Below are 15,667 nucleotides of genomic sequence, written 5' to 3'. Positions count from 1 at the left end.
TCGCGTGCTGGGCTCCACCATCATTGTGGATGGGGATATTCATGGAGACTCCTCCTCCCGTTAGTTGTTTAATGGTCCACCACCATTCACGACTGGATCCGTTGGTTGTGGGATCGCTTAGCTCTGTCTATAGAATGCTGCTTCTTCTCTTTAGCATGCATGTTGCAACTTCCCCAGGTTGGCACCATATTTTTAGGGCGGTCTGGTGCTGCTCCTGGCATGCTCTTCTACACTCCTTATTGAACAAGGGTTGGTTCCCTGGCTTGATGGTAATGTTAGAGTGAGGGATATGTTGGGCCATGAGGTTACAGATTATCGTGGAATTCAATTTTGCTGCCGCTGATGGCCCACAGCGCCTCATGGATGCCCAGTTTTGAGCTGCTAGATCTGTTCTGAATCTATCCCCTTTAGCACAGTGGTAGTGCCACACAACATGATGGAGTGTGTCCTCAGTGTGAAGATGGGTCTTTGTCTCCACAATGACTGTGCAGTGGTCACTGCTACCAATACTGTCATGGACAGAGGCATCTGCAACAGGTAGATTGGTGAGGACGAGGTCAATTTGTTTTTTCCCTCGTGTTGGTTCTCTGACCACCTGTCGCAGGCCCAGACTTTATTTCTCACTTCCACAGTTCAATGCATAATTCATAATGGGCACAAGCTGTCTTTTCATAGGTTCAACATTCTCTCATATTGCAATGGAGTTGAAGAAGTCCTGATGTAATGTATCAAACAACACTGGTTTAGGACAAGGACATTAGAGCAACAATTTGGTAAACAGTAAAGAGTAAATTCAAATAAGATTCAAACATGAATTACAATTACAATTCAATTTTATTTGTCATATATGCAGCAGACGTGTGTACTGCACAATGAAATGTTGATTTTTACGAGTCCTCCCAACATTGGAATAAATATGGCATAACAATGATAAAATACTAATAGAAATACAGTAATAATAAATAAAACAACAGTAATAAATAATAATAAATTATACATTCATGAGTCTTATAGCCTGGGGGTAGAAGCTGTTTCGAAACCTGCTGGTACGAGACCGTATGCTTCGATATCTCTTACCGGACGGGAGCAGGGCGAAGAGGTTGTGGCTGGGGTGGCTCGCATCGTTAATGATTCTCGGGGCCTTCCCCCGGCACCTCTCGGGGTAGATATCCTGGACAGCAGGTAGTTTAATTCCTATAGTATGTTGTGCCTCATATAATTTGGTGATCTGAAGTGAAATTCTCAGCTTATATTCATTTTCAAATTGAAAAAAGAAATTTCACTGTAAATCAACCAGTAGAATATACAGCTGCATTCAGCGACCAAAAAAATACATCAGTGGATTCAGAAATCAGTAAAATACATCCCTGGACATAACAGCCAGTAAAATACATACATATGTCTCTGCGTCTACCTTAGCCCACCTGCTGCTGAAACCTTTGTTAGCTCTAGACTCGACAATTCCAATGTTCTCCTGGCAGGCCGCCCATCTTTCACCCTCTGTAAACTAGAGCTCATCCAAAACTCTACTGCCCATATCCGAACACGCACCAAGTCCCGTTCACCCATCACCCCTGTGCTTGCTGACTTTTTTAAATCATTCATGGGGTGTGGGCATCACTGGCAATCCCTATTGCCCAACCCTAGTTGCCCTTGAGAAGGTGGTGCTGAGCTGCCTTCTTGAACTGCTGCAGTCCATGCGCTGTTAGGTGGGGAGGTCCAGGATTTGGACCCACCGACGATAATGGAATGGCGGTATATTTCCAAGTCGGGATAGTATGTGACTTGGAGGGAATTTGGAGGTGGTGGTGTTCCCATGTGCCTGCTGCCCTTGTCCTTCTAGCTGGTAGAGGTCACGGTTTTGGGAGGTGCTGTCGAAGAACCTGCATTGGTTCCCAGTCCACCAACACCTCGATTTGAAAATTATCATCCTTATGTTCAAATCCCTTCATGGCCTCACCCTCTCTATCTCTAACTTCCTCCAGCCCTGCAACCCTCTGAGAATGCCTCCAATTCTGGCCTCTTGTGCATCCCGGAGTTTACTTGCTCCACTATTGGCAGCCATGCCTTCAGCTGCCTAGATCCTAGCCTCTGGAATTCCCTCCCTAAACCTCTCTGCCTCTCTACCTCTCTTTCCTCCTGTAAGGTGCTCCTTAAAACCTGCCTCTGTGACCAAGCACCTGTCGTAATATCTCCTTATGTGGCTCGGTGTCAAATTTTGTTTGATAGCACTCTTGTGAAGAGCCTTGGGATGTTTAACTACATTAAAGGCGCTATATAAACATAATAAGGTGTTGTTGAAACAGCAACCAGTAAATACATCACTGGATACAACAACAACAGATTATACAAAGCTAGGTGCGAAAGTAAGCTATGAGGAGGACGCAAAGAACTGCAAAGGGATATAGACAGGTTAAGCGAGTGGGCAAGAAGGTGGCAGATGGAGTATAATGAGGGGAAATGGGAAATTATCCACTTTGGTCAGAAGAATAGAAAAGCAGCATATTTTTTAAAGGTGAGAGACTAGTAAATGTTGGTATGGAGAGGGATTTGGGTCTCCTTGTACACGAATCACAGAACGTTAACTTGCAGGTGCAGCAAGCAATTAGGAAGGCAAATGGTATGTTAGCCTTTATTACAAGGGTATAAGAGTAAGGAAGTCTTGTTGCAATTATATAGGGTTTTGGTGAGACCACACCCGGAGTACTGTGCACAGTTTTGGTCTCCTTACATAAGGAATTATATACTTATCTTAGAGGGGGTGCAATGAAGGTTCACTAGATTGATTCCTCAGAGGGTTGTCCTTTGAGAAGAGATTGAGTAGAATGGCTTATAATCTCTGGAGTTTAGAAGAATGAGAGGTGATCTCATTGAAACGTATACAATTCTTAGAGTGCTGGGCAGGGTAGATGCCAAGAGGCTGTTTCCCCTGGCTGAAGAGTCTAGGGCTTCGATTTTAACTGACCCGTGGAGTCGGGATTTGAGGCGTGCGGGGGGTTAAAGTCCCGAATTCGGGGGTCCTGACACCATCCCGCCCCCAACCCGCCTCCATGTAAGTTTCAAAGGAGGCGGGTACCCGCCCCGCACTGGGACCCGCCTACCCGAGGCGGGAAGGGATCAGTGACAATTAACTGCCTGTTAACAGGTAGTTAACAGGCAGTTTTTAGCCTAATCCCTATTTTTAATCTTGAACTGTGGGATTCCCGACGGCTCCAAACCACACCATGTTAGAGGAGTCGGGCCGTCGGGTTGAAGGACTTGGAGGGGTCGAGATGTCAGTGTTCAGGTGAGTGATGGGTGCATGAGTGCAAAGGTAAGTGTGTTTGGTGTGTCTAAAGTATGTAAAGAAGTTTAAATTACCTGTACTTGCCTTTTTAGCCCTCCTTCCTCTAGGTTTCGGGAGTCTGTCATCTAACCGGCACAGAAAGCAGAACGGCTGCGAACTGTCAAAAGTGACAGCCTGCAGCTTTCTGTGCCAGTGAGATTTGTAACTGAGTCTGTGTAGAAGGTTAGAAGTAAGACTGTCAGTGTTTGACAGCTTCAAACAGCTGTGAAACATTGATATTTTATCTGTCAAAACGTCTTGACAGATGAAATTTCAGTCTGTGACGTCACCTGTTGCCAGGTGGCCCTTAATTGGCCTGCTGAGTTAAAATCGCGTGGATTGGCCGCATCTCGATGGAGGCGGGACTACAATCCCGAAAGTTGCAGTCCCACCTCCTTCCCGATGTCTGAGTGAAAATCACCCCCTAGAACTAGGGGGAATAGTCTCAGGATAAGGAGTTGGCCATTTAGGACTGAGATGAGGAGGAATTTCTTCACCCAGAGGTTTCTGAATCTTTGGAATTCTCTACCCCAAAGGGCTCTGGATGCTCAGGGGTTGAGACTGAGAGCACTAGATTTTGGACACTAAGGGAATCAGGGATATGGGGATAGTGCAGGAAAGTGGAGTTGAGGTCGAAGATCAACCATGGTCTTACTGAACCGCAGAGCAGGCTCGAGGGGCTGTATTGCCTACTCCTACCCCTATTTCTTATGTTCTTATGTACTTAACATATCACTGGACACAACAACCAGCAAAATACATCACTGGATACAGCGACCAGTAAAATTGTCACTGGATATAGAAACCAGTAAATGTGATCACTGGATATAGAAACCAGTAAATGTGACCACTGGATATAGAAACCAGTAAATGTGATCACTGGATATAGAAACCAGTAAATTTGATCACTGGATATAGAAACCAGTAAATTTGATCACTGGATACAGGAACCAGTAAAATGCATCACTGGATACAGGCTAGAAATTGAAAATAAATGGGTTAACCCCCCCATTAAAATGGCAGACTGAGGAATCTTAAATGAATGCTATGATCACGAACAGTAACTGCTAGGTCTTTAAAATGAAAGGCGGGTTATTTTTGCCTTCACTCCTTGGGCCTTAAACTGATGGAATGGAATGTTCTCCCGTTATAGAACCCGTCTGATTTTCCATTCGATGGAATTCAATGAATATAAAAATTGGACGGGTTCTGTAACGGGCGAGCTCGGTCAGATTAACGACCAAGGGGTGAAAGGGAAAATGATTCCCAGGAAGTCTCAAATGCATAGCAGGTTGATCAGCATCTAAAAGGGGAGTGACGGGCTAATTACTGGATGTACCCCAGTGCACGCAAGAAAATAAATATTTTGCCTCTGCTCACAAATTTTCAGTCATTTCTAAACTCACCACTGCTGTGTACTCCGCTTTTGTGTAGCAAAGATTGTTCCCCTGCAATAAAATGATGACCTGCTAGGTATAACCATAGCTTAAGTTATGCTTAGTTTGTGTCCTGCTGCACTTTCAGTCTAACTCCTTATTGTCACCTGTCAGAAGACCCATGTTCAGAGCTGTTTCGGCAAAAGGCGTAAAAGATCCCACGGCGCTATTTTGAAGACGAGCAGGGAAGTTCTTCCCAGTGTCCTGGCCAACATTTCTTCTTCTTCTTCTTAGGCAGTCCCTCGGAGCCGAGGATGACTTGCTTCCACATTAAAACTGAGTTCTCAGGTGACTGATGAGTCCAATGCGGGACCTACAGTCTCTGTCACAGGTGGGGCAGACGGTGGTTGAAGGGGGCGGGTGGGTGGGGTGCTTGGTTTGACGTGCACTCCTTGCGCTGCCTGCGCTTGGCTTCCGCTTGCTCCCGGCGAAGAGACTCGAGGTGTTCGGCGCCTTCCCAGATGCTTCTCCTCCACTTTGTACGGTCTTGGGCCAGGGATTCCCAGGTGTCGATGGGGATGTTACACTTTTTCAAGGAGGCTTTGAGGGTGTCCTTGAAGCGTTTCCTCTGCCCACCTGGGGCTCTCTTGCCGTGCCGGAGCTCCGAGTAGAGCGCTTGTTTTGGGAGTCTCGTATCGGGCATGCGGACAATGTGACCCATCCATCGGAGCTGATTGAGCGAGGTCAAAGCTTCGATGCTGGGGATGTTGGCCTGAGCAAGAACACTGACGTTGGTGCGCCTATCCTGCCAATGGATTTGCAGGATCTTGTGGAGGCAGCATTGGCGGTACCTCTCCAGTGCTTTGAGGTGCCTTGTGTACATGGTCCATGTCTCTGAGGCATACAGCAGGGCGGGTATCACTGCTGCTCTGTAGACCATGAGCTTAGTGCCGGGTTTGAGGTCCTGGTCTTCAAACACTCTCTTCCTCAGGCGACCGAAGGCTGCACTGGCACACTGAAGACAGTGTTGGACTTCGTCGTTGACGTCTGCCCTTGTTGACAGTAGGCTCCTGAGGTATGGAAAGTGGACCACGTTGTCCAAGGCCTTGTCGTGGATTTTGATAATCGGGGGGCAGTACTGTATGGCGGGGGCAGGTTGGTAGAGGACCTTTGTCTTACGGATGTTTAGTGTAAGGCCCATGCTCTCGTACGCTTCGGTGAAGGTGTTGACGATGGTTTGGAGTTCGACCTCCGAGTGTGCGTAGACGCAAGCATCGTCTGCATATGGTAATTCAACGACAGAGAATGGGACGACCTTGGATCTGGACTGGAGGCGACGGAGGTTGAACAGTTTCCCGTTTGTTCTGTAAATTAGCTCCACTCCAGTGGGGAGCTTACTGAGGGTGAGATGGAGCATTGCAGCAAGGAAGATCGAGAAGAGCGTTGGTGCGATGACATTTATCCCATAACTATCACCACTACAACAGATAATCTCTTTGTGGGAGCTTGCTGTGCGCAAATTGGCTGCTGCCTTTCCTACATTACAACAGTGACTACACTTTAGAAGTACTTCGTTGGCTGTAAAGCGCTTTGGGACATCCTGAGGTCATGAAAGGTGCTGCATAACTGCACGTTCTCTCTATTGCAGACTAATTGTGGAAAGAGGGTGCAGAATTGTATGTGCAACGAGTGTGATTTATAATCAGAACACATCTGTGTGAGGCTCAGTTCAGATCAGCTTACACTGTGGAATTTGGTGAGCTGGCAGGAAATACCCCCAAAAAATTTAAAAATTAAATGAAAAAGAATTAATAAGGCAACAGCTGTCCAGGATTTTCATTCTGTTCAAGCTTTTCTGTTTCTGTTTGATTTTGAGAAGCTGTTTATGTTGTGCACATCAACGTCTCTGACCGTTACTACGGTTTATGATCCACACACTAATTAATAACATGCAGAATCTTTTGCTATTCGCCACCTACCATTTACATGTTAACGAAGCAGTGTCCCTTTCTGTTGATAAAGGGAAGAATGTTACCCACAGCTGCACAAATGGCGACCTCTGTGTGCAGACAAGGGCACAGTGTGAATGCCACACAGCTCAAAAAATTGTGCCTACATTGCACATTGGCGTGGCATCCTTTGTGTGTTCCCAAAGCTGCCGGCTCGTGGGGTGAATGCCGATTCACTGAGTTCCGTCAAACGCGAGCTGGACCTGTTTCTGGCTGGGGCGCAGATCACCTCATAGAAAAGGTAGGTACTGTATAGCATTAATTAGGGCCAGAGTGGTCGTAAGGACTAGTTTTGATCGCCGAAGGGGGTCGGAGAGGAAGTTTCCACATTTTTTTCTCTTTTTTTGCCTTTCCCAGGAGATGACTTGGCTTCCTGGTGGGATGGGGAGTGATGTAACAAAAGAGTCTCACACATCAAGGAACTTTAAAGTAAGCTTTAAGCAACTTATAATTAAACTATATACAAGAGCGGTCTTCACCATGCCTCTAGGTGAAGCCCTTTTACCATACTGAGCAGTTCAGTATTTATACTAGTCCAAACACAGGAAGTGACGTATGCACAGGAAGTGATGTATGCACAGAGTTCACAGTTCACAGGAAGTGATGTGCACATAACTTCCCGGAAGTTATTATTATTATCACAGGGAGTGTATGTACTGTGATGCACAAAGCGCCGCAGCTGTGTGGGACAGGCTGGACTGACCAGTAGGTCTTTTTCAGTCTGTCATTGTTCGTATGTTCGTAACATGTGTTGACAGATGGCATCTGCAATGCGGGATTCACTCTGGCTCATCTGGGCTCACCCAACTGGTGTTTCCTGCTGGTGCCGCGAAAGACCCAGATATGTAGAGATCAGATGTGATGGTCATCCTCACTTCCTCCATGTTATGAGCTGGCATAGGTTGCTGAATCCACGAAGCACACCCTCGGCATACTCTGTTTTGTTCATCGTCTCTAGCATCTGGCCAGTAAGTGGGACCCAGGCTATGTTGGATGTGCAGCATGCATACTAGGGGGTATGGTAGTGTAGTGATAATGTTATTGGACTCGTAATCCAGAGGCTTGGACTAATAATCCAGGGAACCTGAGTTCAGATTCCACCATGACAGATTGAGAATTTGAATTCAATTTGGAAAATAAAAGCTGGTATCAGTGAAGTGACCATGAAGCTTGTCGTAAAACCTCAGCTGCTTCAGTAACTTAGGGAGGTGCCGTCTTTCAGATGAGATGTTAAACCAAGTCTGCCCTCTCAGGTGGATGTAAAAGATGCAATGGCATCATTTGAAGCTGAGCAGGAAATTTCCTGGCCAATATTTATCCCTCAACCAACATCATTGAAACACATTATCTGATCATTATCTTGCTGTTTGTGGAACCTTACTTTGCACAAATTGGCTGCCGCGCTTCCTACATTACTTCAACAGTATTTAATTAGCTGTAAAGCGCTTTGGGACGTCCTGGGGTTGTGAAAGACGCTCTATAAATGCAAGTTTTTTTCTTTGAACAAAAATGTAAGTTTCACGTCCTCAATTTTTTATGGAGCTATTGGAACATTTTGTGAACATAATTGATCTCCTTTGGGGTCAATTATCTATGGCTTCTAAGATTTATGGGGGACTTACCTAGAATCTGAGCTGTCGAGCGCTCCTCTCAGGCCTGCAGAAGTTATACTTCGTGGAATTCCTAGGATAGCTGTGGAACTCACCCAGACATGCCCCTTTGGTGGGGGAGGGGGCGGAACAGAAAAATCACCCATGATTGGAAAATTGCTCTGGCTCCAAACCAAGTGAAATCCTGACGGAACTGGATTCCACCCCTTTTTTCCTTCGCGTGTTTTTCCAAATGAATTCAACACAAGCTTTTTTTTTTGAGGTAAGATGTGACAGAGAAATTATTTTTCAACTGCTGATTTTCCCCTCTGAGAATAATGCTGTCCCCTAGCTGAGGTCAATGAAAGCAGCAGAGAGTGCAAATTGAACCAGAGAGTTCCCTGATCTCCATGGCTCAGGACTACATCGCTTAATGTATTTATAAAGACTAAACTGTGGAGTACTCGCAGATGGTGCATGATAATTTAAAATGTGTTAGATTTGCCGTGACGATAGACTTGCATGTTAATGATGGAGAAAGTTTATTTCTGTAAATGTAATTTTTTTTTAAATCAGATTTTTGACAGCAATATTCGTTTTACACTTTCTTTCCTAGAAGGAAGTGGCTTCTCTATTTGTGGCTGCACCATTTGAGGCCATTTCCCCTCTGGTGTCCATCAGGAAATAAATGCTTTAATGGGCTGATTAATATATTTTTGCTGGAGCAGAAATTGCTTCACACAATAAAAAATTGGAAGAAATGCTTTGAGGCGCAGTCGGTCGGGAGTCATGCCGAGTTTGTAACAAGATAGAGACCTGCTCCTTTTTTATGGAAGAAAGAGTGTCGCAGTCCACAAAACGCTAAAGCAGTAGTGGGAGAGCAATAAACCGAGCTAGCCAGAAAAAGTTTGGGCAGGTGACAACATCTGCCATTGATTAGCATCTGTAATTGAATCCAGCTGTGAGGAAGGGGAGGCGTTTGGCCAACAACCAGCAATTGCTGTTGCTGTATTTCCAAGGTCTTCAGTCTGATCTATTTTCACGTGTCAATAATACCGGTTGGATTGGGATTAAACAACAACCTTCATTGCCGTGCAGCAAGTAACCGCTGCCAATGCCTTGCTAGTGACCGCGGTAGTTTTCCACCATTGTCCCCGTTCTGCGGTGAGAAAAAGATCATGGTTCATAATGTGGAGACTAGGGCCATCGCGTAGCCTGTCCTCGAGAGTGAAAACAATTTGAGCCTGGGTTTTTGTTACTGTGAACCTCCCGCAACTTTTCGGCCTCTGCATGATCGGGGATCATATGTCGGAGTAAATGATCTGGTTTAGTGCCGCTCAGATCCTTCAATCACAAATAGGTTTTCACGCTAAGAAGACCGCCTGATAGCTGCCAGCCTATCGATCCACACCTCTTCAGGACATAACCAAACTGCCTCGCTCATAGTCTGCCCTGTTGCAAAGACATTTGTCATGGACAGATGACCAAGTGATTCATGGCTTTGGAATTCTCTGCCCCAGAGGGCTGTGCATGCTGGGTCTTTGAGTATATTCAAGGGTGAGATAGATAGATTTTTGGACTCTAGGGGAATCAAGGGTCATAGAGATCGGGCGGGAAAATGGATTTGAGGTCGATGATCAGCCATGATCTTATTGAATGGCGGAGCAGGCTCGAGGGGTCGTATGGCCCACTCCTGCACTTCTTATGTTCTTATGGCTGGTTGATCATCCCTAATTGTTTCTATCACTTGGGTGGATTTGGCAACAGATTATCAGGAATCCCACGTCTGGTAGTGATCTACTATATTGTACTCCCTATGTTGTGCATTCTCGGCTTCTCCATGCCAAGATACAAGCACAGCTGAATTTCTCCCAGCATGCAGTTGCAGCAGCCATTTTTAAAGTGACTACATTACTGGCAGGCTTTAATTTGCCTTGAAGAAATATTAAAACATGCAGGGCTGATTTGGCTCTGACCCACGACCGCGGCTCACGAGCATCCCCCGATCACAAGTAGAGATTTATTTATTCAATGTCATTTCATTTAAATGATATGGGAGCGACAACATGGTGCCTTCTGCATCATTTCCCTGCTGTCCCACCAGGCTCGTGTGAAGAGGGTTGCCCAGAGAGAGTGGAAAATCTGAAAAGGGGCTGCTGGCAACCTCTTCAGACCTGCCAGCAGGCAGAAGGGCCAGAAGACAGCAAGAATTTGCACCAATACAGGCTTTTCAGGCCCCCTAATCTGGGGTGCCCACTGGCTCAACACCCACCCATGCCAATGAGCCGCACCCAGAAGTTCATCCAGGCTCGAGTACATTCCAGTTGGGTGAATTTCAAATGCACATCGCCCGACTTACGCTGGGACGAGAAGGGGGTGGGGCGAGGGGAGGAAAATTGGCCCCCCGAGTCTCTTGTGGGCTGAATCCAGATTCCTGACCTGTTGCAATCACTACAATGAGTGAAAATTACACTTTGCATATACTTAGCTACATATTTGCACCTCTAACAAACTATCCAGAAACTCCTTATGTAAGATTTGTGCACAAATGACATGCGCATTGTTACAAATTTGAGCCTTGCCAATATTCTCTCGGGTATGGTGGTGCTAGTCACTCCAGGAAGTGGTCTGAGTGCCTTACATTTAGGGCTGTGCCCGTACTGCCCAATATTTAACTATACAATAGGGTAACCCAGGGGTGTAACTCCAGTACACTCCCCACCACTTACACCGTCTGCGCTTATCACGGGCAGCCGCCTATATTGGGCAAATGGTGCTAACCATTTGCCCAATACCACGGGCGTCAATTACAATGATGCCATTTATAACACATTAAATGTGTCAGCTATTTCAGGCAATTCATTAGTCCACTAATTGTTGGTAGTACCCTTGTCTCTGAATCAGAAGGTTGTGGGTTCAAGTCCCGCTCCAGAAAAATCTAGGCTGACACTCCAGTGCTGTATGGAGGGAGTGCTGCACTGTCGGAGGTGCTGTCTTTCGGATGAGATGTTATACCCGTCTGCCCTCTTAGGTGGACATAAAAAATCCCATGGCACTATTGCGAAGAAGAGCAGGGGTGTTATCTCTGGTGTCCTGGCCAATATTTATCCCTCAATCAACATCACTAAAACAGATTATCTGGTCATTATCACATTGCTGTTTGTGGGAGTTTGCTGTGCACAAATTGGCTGCCGCATTTCCTACCTTACAACAGTGACTATGCTTTAAAAAAAAAGTACTTACAGGAGACTTTGGTTTATCCGGAGGTTATATGTCCGGAATACTCGATCTAACGGCAAAAATCAGGAGCCGTTTTCTATAAGTTTTTTTAGTTCTCGTTGCTTTCTTTTCCCAGTCAGGCACTGCAAGGTCTGTAGCTATAGCAACAGCTTCAGCTAGAGACGCTTGCAGCTGCAGCCGACTGTTTTGAAGCTGCTGCCAAGCAACAGGGTTTGTTGATTCACACGGAGCTTTTCAGTTCCGTATCTCTCAACATTAACGCTGGTATGTCCGGCACTTTTGATGGTACGGCACCAGCTCGGTCCCGTCAGTGCCGGATATCAGAAGGTTTCCTGTAATTGGCTGTAAAGAGCTTTGGGCCGTCCTGAGGTCATGAAAGACGCTATATAAATGCAAGTCTTTCTTTTCACTGTACTGCAAAATGTTTACAATGGTGTATTTACACTATTAATGAGCCTGCCTCAGAATAAATTACAGGTTTTAAATCCAGGAACGTAATTGAAACTGCCTGAAGTCTCCAATTTCTGACTGGCTGTGCCAGCTAGATTCCCTGTTTCTTAGTTCCAGTGTAGATCAGATGTGTTTCCAAGAAAGTGGTAAAAAGACAAAATTAAAAGCTCTATATCTGAACGCATGCAGCATTCGTAACAAGGTAGATGAGTTGACAGCACAAATAGAAATAAATGGGTATGATCTGATAGCCATTACAGAGACGTGGTTGCAAGGTGACCAACGCTGGGAACTGAATATTCAGGGGTATTTGCCATTTCGTAAGGATAGGCAGAAAGGAAAAGGAGGTGGTGTAGCTCTGTTAATAAGGGATGAGATCAGTGCAGTAATGAGAAATTATATTGGCCTAGATGATCAAGACGTGGAATCAGTTTGGATGGAGATAAGAAATAATAAGGGTAAAAAGTCACTGGTGGGCGTGGTCTACAAGCCCCCAAACAGTAGCCACACTGTAGGACAGAGAATAAATCAAGAAATAATAGAGGCTTGTAAGAAAGGTACTATTATGTCCATGTATAATTGAGACACGGACTGCAGGAGTTGATTATAACAAGCCTTTACTGAATGGAGACAACCTGGAAACTGAAACTACAGAAGCCTGCTAGGGCCTTTTATACAGGGGTGGTCACTGCTGGTACTGCAGTCTGAGACCAGTTATTCCCTTAAAGGTACATACACAACAATTCCTCCCCTTTTAGATAAACAGTACATAACATTCATTTAACAACTAAATAATAACTAATTACAATTACAATTACGGTTGCTAGATACATTGGTTGAAGTTAAGCAATTATAAGTTCAGTCTTTGAGGAGGCTTCCTGATTCTGTCTGGATAACGCCTCTTTGGGATATCAGGTTCTTCTGGCAAGGTTGCGTCGGGATCAATGTCGTTGTTTGGTTCGTCTGCTTCCAATATCACCGATTCTGCGGTAGATGCAATTGGTACTTCGGTTTCATCGCCAGGTGTATCAGATCGTGGTGTGGAGTTGACGTTTTCCAGTGACTCTAGAATCTGGTCAGCATGGCGTCTTACAATGCTCTCTCCAACGTCCACGGTATACATTAGAGGTCCTTGCCGTGTACAGATCGTTCCTGGCTGCCATTTCTCTGTGCGGTAGTCCCGGGCCAAAACTGGTTTACCTATCTTAAAACTCCTGGTCGGCCTTTCATTCATATTCTGAAACTGCCTGTTCTCCACATCTCTTCTGACGTTTGGCTTAACCAAATCCAAGCGGCATCGTAGTCTTCGATTGAAGAACATCATGGCTGGAGTTTGGTTGGTAACCGCATGTGTCGCATTCCGGTAGGCAAACAAGAAGTTATCCACCTTGTGTTGTAGGGGTATATCTTCGTTACACATTGCCTTGATAGCCTTCTTGAATGTTTGAACAAACCTCTCGGCCAATCCATTAGTGGCTGGATGATATGGGGCGGATGTGTAATGCTTAACACCATTGTTCTTTAAGAACCTCCAGAACTCTTCAGACACAAACTGTGGTCCATTGTCAGAGCAAATCTGTTCAGGCAGCCCATTCCTGGCGAATATGGTTCGTAAGACTGTGATAGTTTTTTCTGCGGTGGTTGAGGACATTTTTATTACCTCTGGCCACTTTGAATGTGCATCCACCGCAATTAAAAACATCGAGTCCATGAAGGGACCAGCAAAATCAATGTGCACCCTTTGCCATGGAAATGAGGGCCACTCCCATGGATGTAGAGGGGCTTGTGGTGGGGCGTTTTGGACCTTCTGGCATCCTGTACAGCTCTTGGTCATCTCTTCGATTTCTCTATCGATTCCCAGCCACCACACAAATGCTCTGGCTAAGTTCTTCATTTTTACCCCTCCCAGATGACCCTCATGAAGCTCATTGAGCACTCTATCCTTCAATTTGGGTGGAATTACTACTCTGGATCCACACATCAAGGTTCCTCTGCACACTGACAGCTGTTCTCTTCTCGGCGAGAATGCTGGCAGCAGTGGTTCACCATGTGCTGGCCATCCCTTCACCGTTAAATCATAGACCCAGGAGAGTGTGGGGTCATTTCGTGTTTCCTTTTCTATGTTTGCATTTGTCACAGGGAGACATTCGACTATAGTCGAGTGGAATAACTCCACTGGATCCACTGCCAGTTCTTCTTCCACCGTCGGCAACGGTAGGCGCGACAATCCATCAGCATTCCCATGCTGTTTAGTTCCTTTGTACTCGATGTCATATTGGTGTGCCCCTAGGAAAAGGGACCACCTCTGTAGCCGTTGTGCCGTCATTATCGGTACACCCTTCTGAGGGTTGAAAATGGAGACGAGAGGTTGATGATCAGTTAGTAGAGTAAATTTCTGACCGTGCAGGTAGTGATTTGAACTTCTTCACCCCCCACACCAGGCTGAGGGCCTCTCTGTCAATCTGGGCGTAGTTACGCTTGGCTGAAGTTAACGAGCGTGACACAAAAGCTACCGGCCTCTCTGAACCATCAAGGAATTTATGTGATAGTACCGCCCCAACACCGTAGGGAGACGCATCACACGCCCGTCTTATCGGTAGTGATGGGTGTAGTGAGCCAATACTTCTCTTGAAGTGATTAGGTCCTTACTCTTCTGAAAGGCCCGCTTACATTCATCGCTCCATTTCCATGCTACTCCCGTTCGTAGTAGGGCGTTCAGTGGATGCAGAATTGTGGACAAATTCGGCAAAAACTTATGGTAGTAATTCACCAATCCGAGGAATGACCTCAGTTGCGACACATTTTCAGGCGCTGGAGCCTTATCTACCGCTTCAATTTTGTCAGGAGACTTATGCAACCCCTCTTCATCAATCACGTGGCCACAATACGATATCTGTTTCTTAAAAAACTCGCACTTAGGGCGATTGGCTCGTAGCCCATGTTCACGTAGTTTAGTGAGCACCTGCTCTAGGTTGGCAAGGTGTTCACTGTCATCTTCACCTGTCACTAGGATGTCGTCCAAGTAACACTGAGTCCCCGGAATCCCTTGCAGGACTTGTTCCATCACTCTTTGCCATATCGCCGGAGCTGATGCTACTCCGAATACCAGTCGATTATACTGGTAAAGACCTTTGTGAGTGTTTATCGTGAGATACTTCCTAGAGGATTCTTCAACCTCCATCTGCAAATATGCTTGTGCTAGGTCAATTTTTGTAAAACGCTTCCCTCCAGATAGTGAGGCGAAGATATCTTCTATCCTTGGAAGAGGATATTGTACTGTGTGAAGGACTGGGTTCACCGTCACCTTGAAGTCCCCACAGATGCGAACCTTCCTTGGCTCCTCAGACTTATTGTTTAACGTTTTCTTCATGACAAGAACGATGGGTGTTGCCCACTCGCTCCAGTCTAACTTAGATAACACGCCTGCCTTCTCCAGATTCACTAGCTCTGCCTCGACGGCTGGGCGAATCGCATATGGTACCAGTCTTGCTTTGAAAAACTTGGGAATTACATTCTCCTCTATTTTTATCGAGGCGGTTACGCCTCTAAGAGTGTCCAGTTCTTGTTGAAATACCTCTTTGGCGTCAGCTAAGATTGTTGACAATCGTCCAGGAGTGACGTCGTCATCCTTTTTACCAGCCACCGTCAGTGCCTGAATGGAGTGCCAGTCTAAACTTA

Source organism: Somniosus microcephalus, chromosome 1, assembly GCF_052327205.1.
Source record: "Somniosus microcephalus isolate GS21.2 chromosome 1, FLI_Smic_1.0, whole genome shotgun sequence".
In the NCBI taxonomy this organism is placed as follows: domain Eukaryota; kingdom Metazoa; phylum Chordata; class Chondrichthyes; order Squaliformes; family Somniosidae; genus Somniosus; species Somniosus microcephalus.
Note: the sequence above shows the minus strand (reverse complement) of the source record.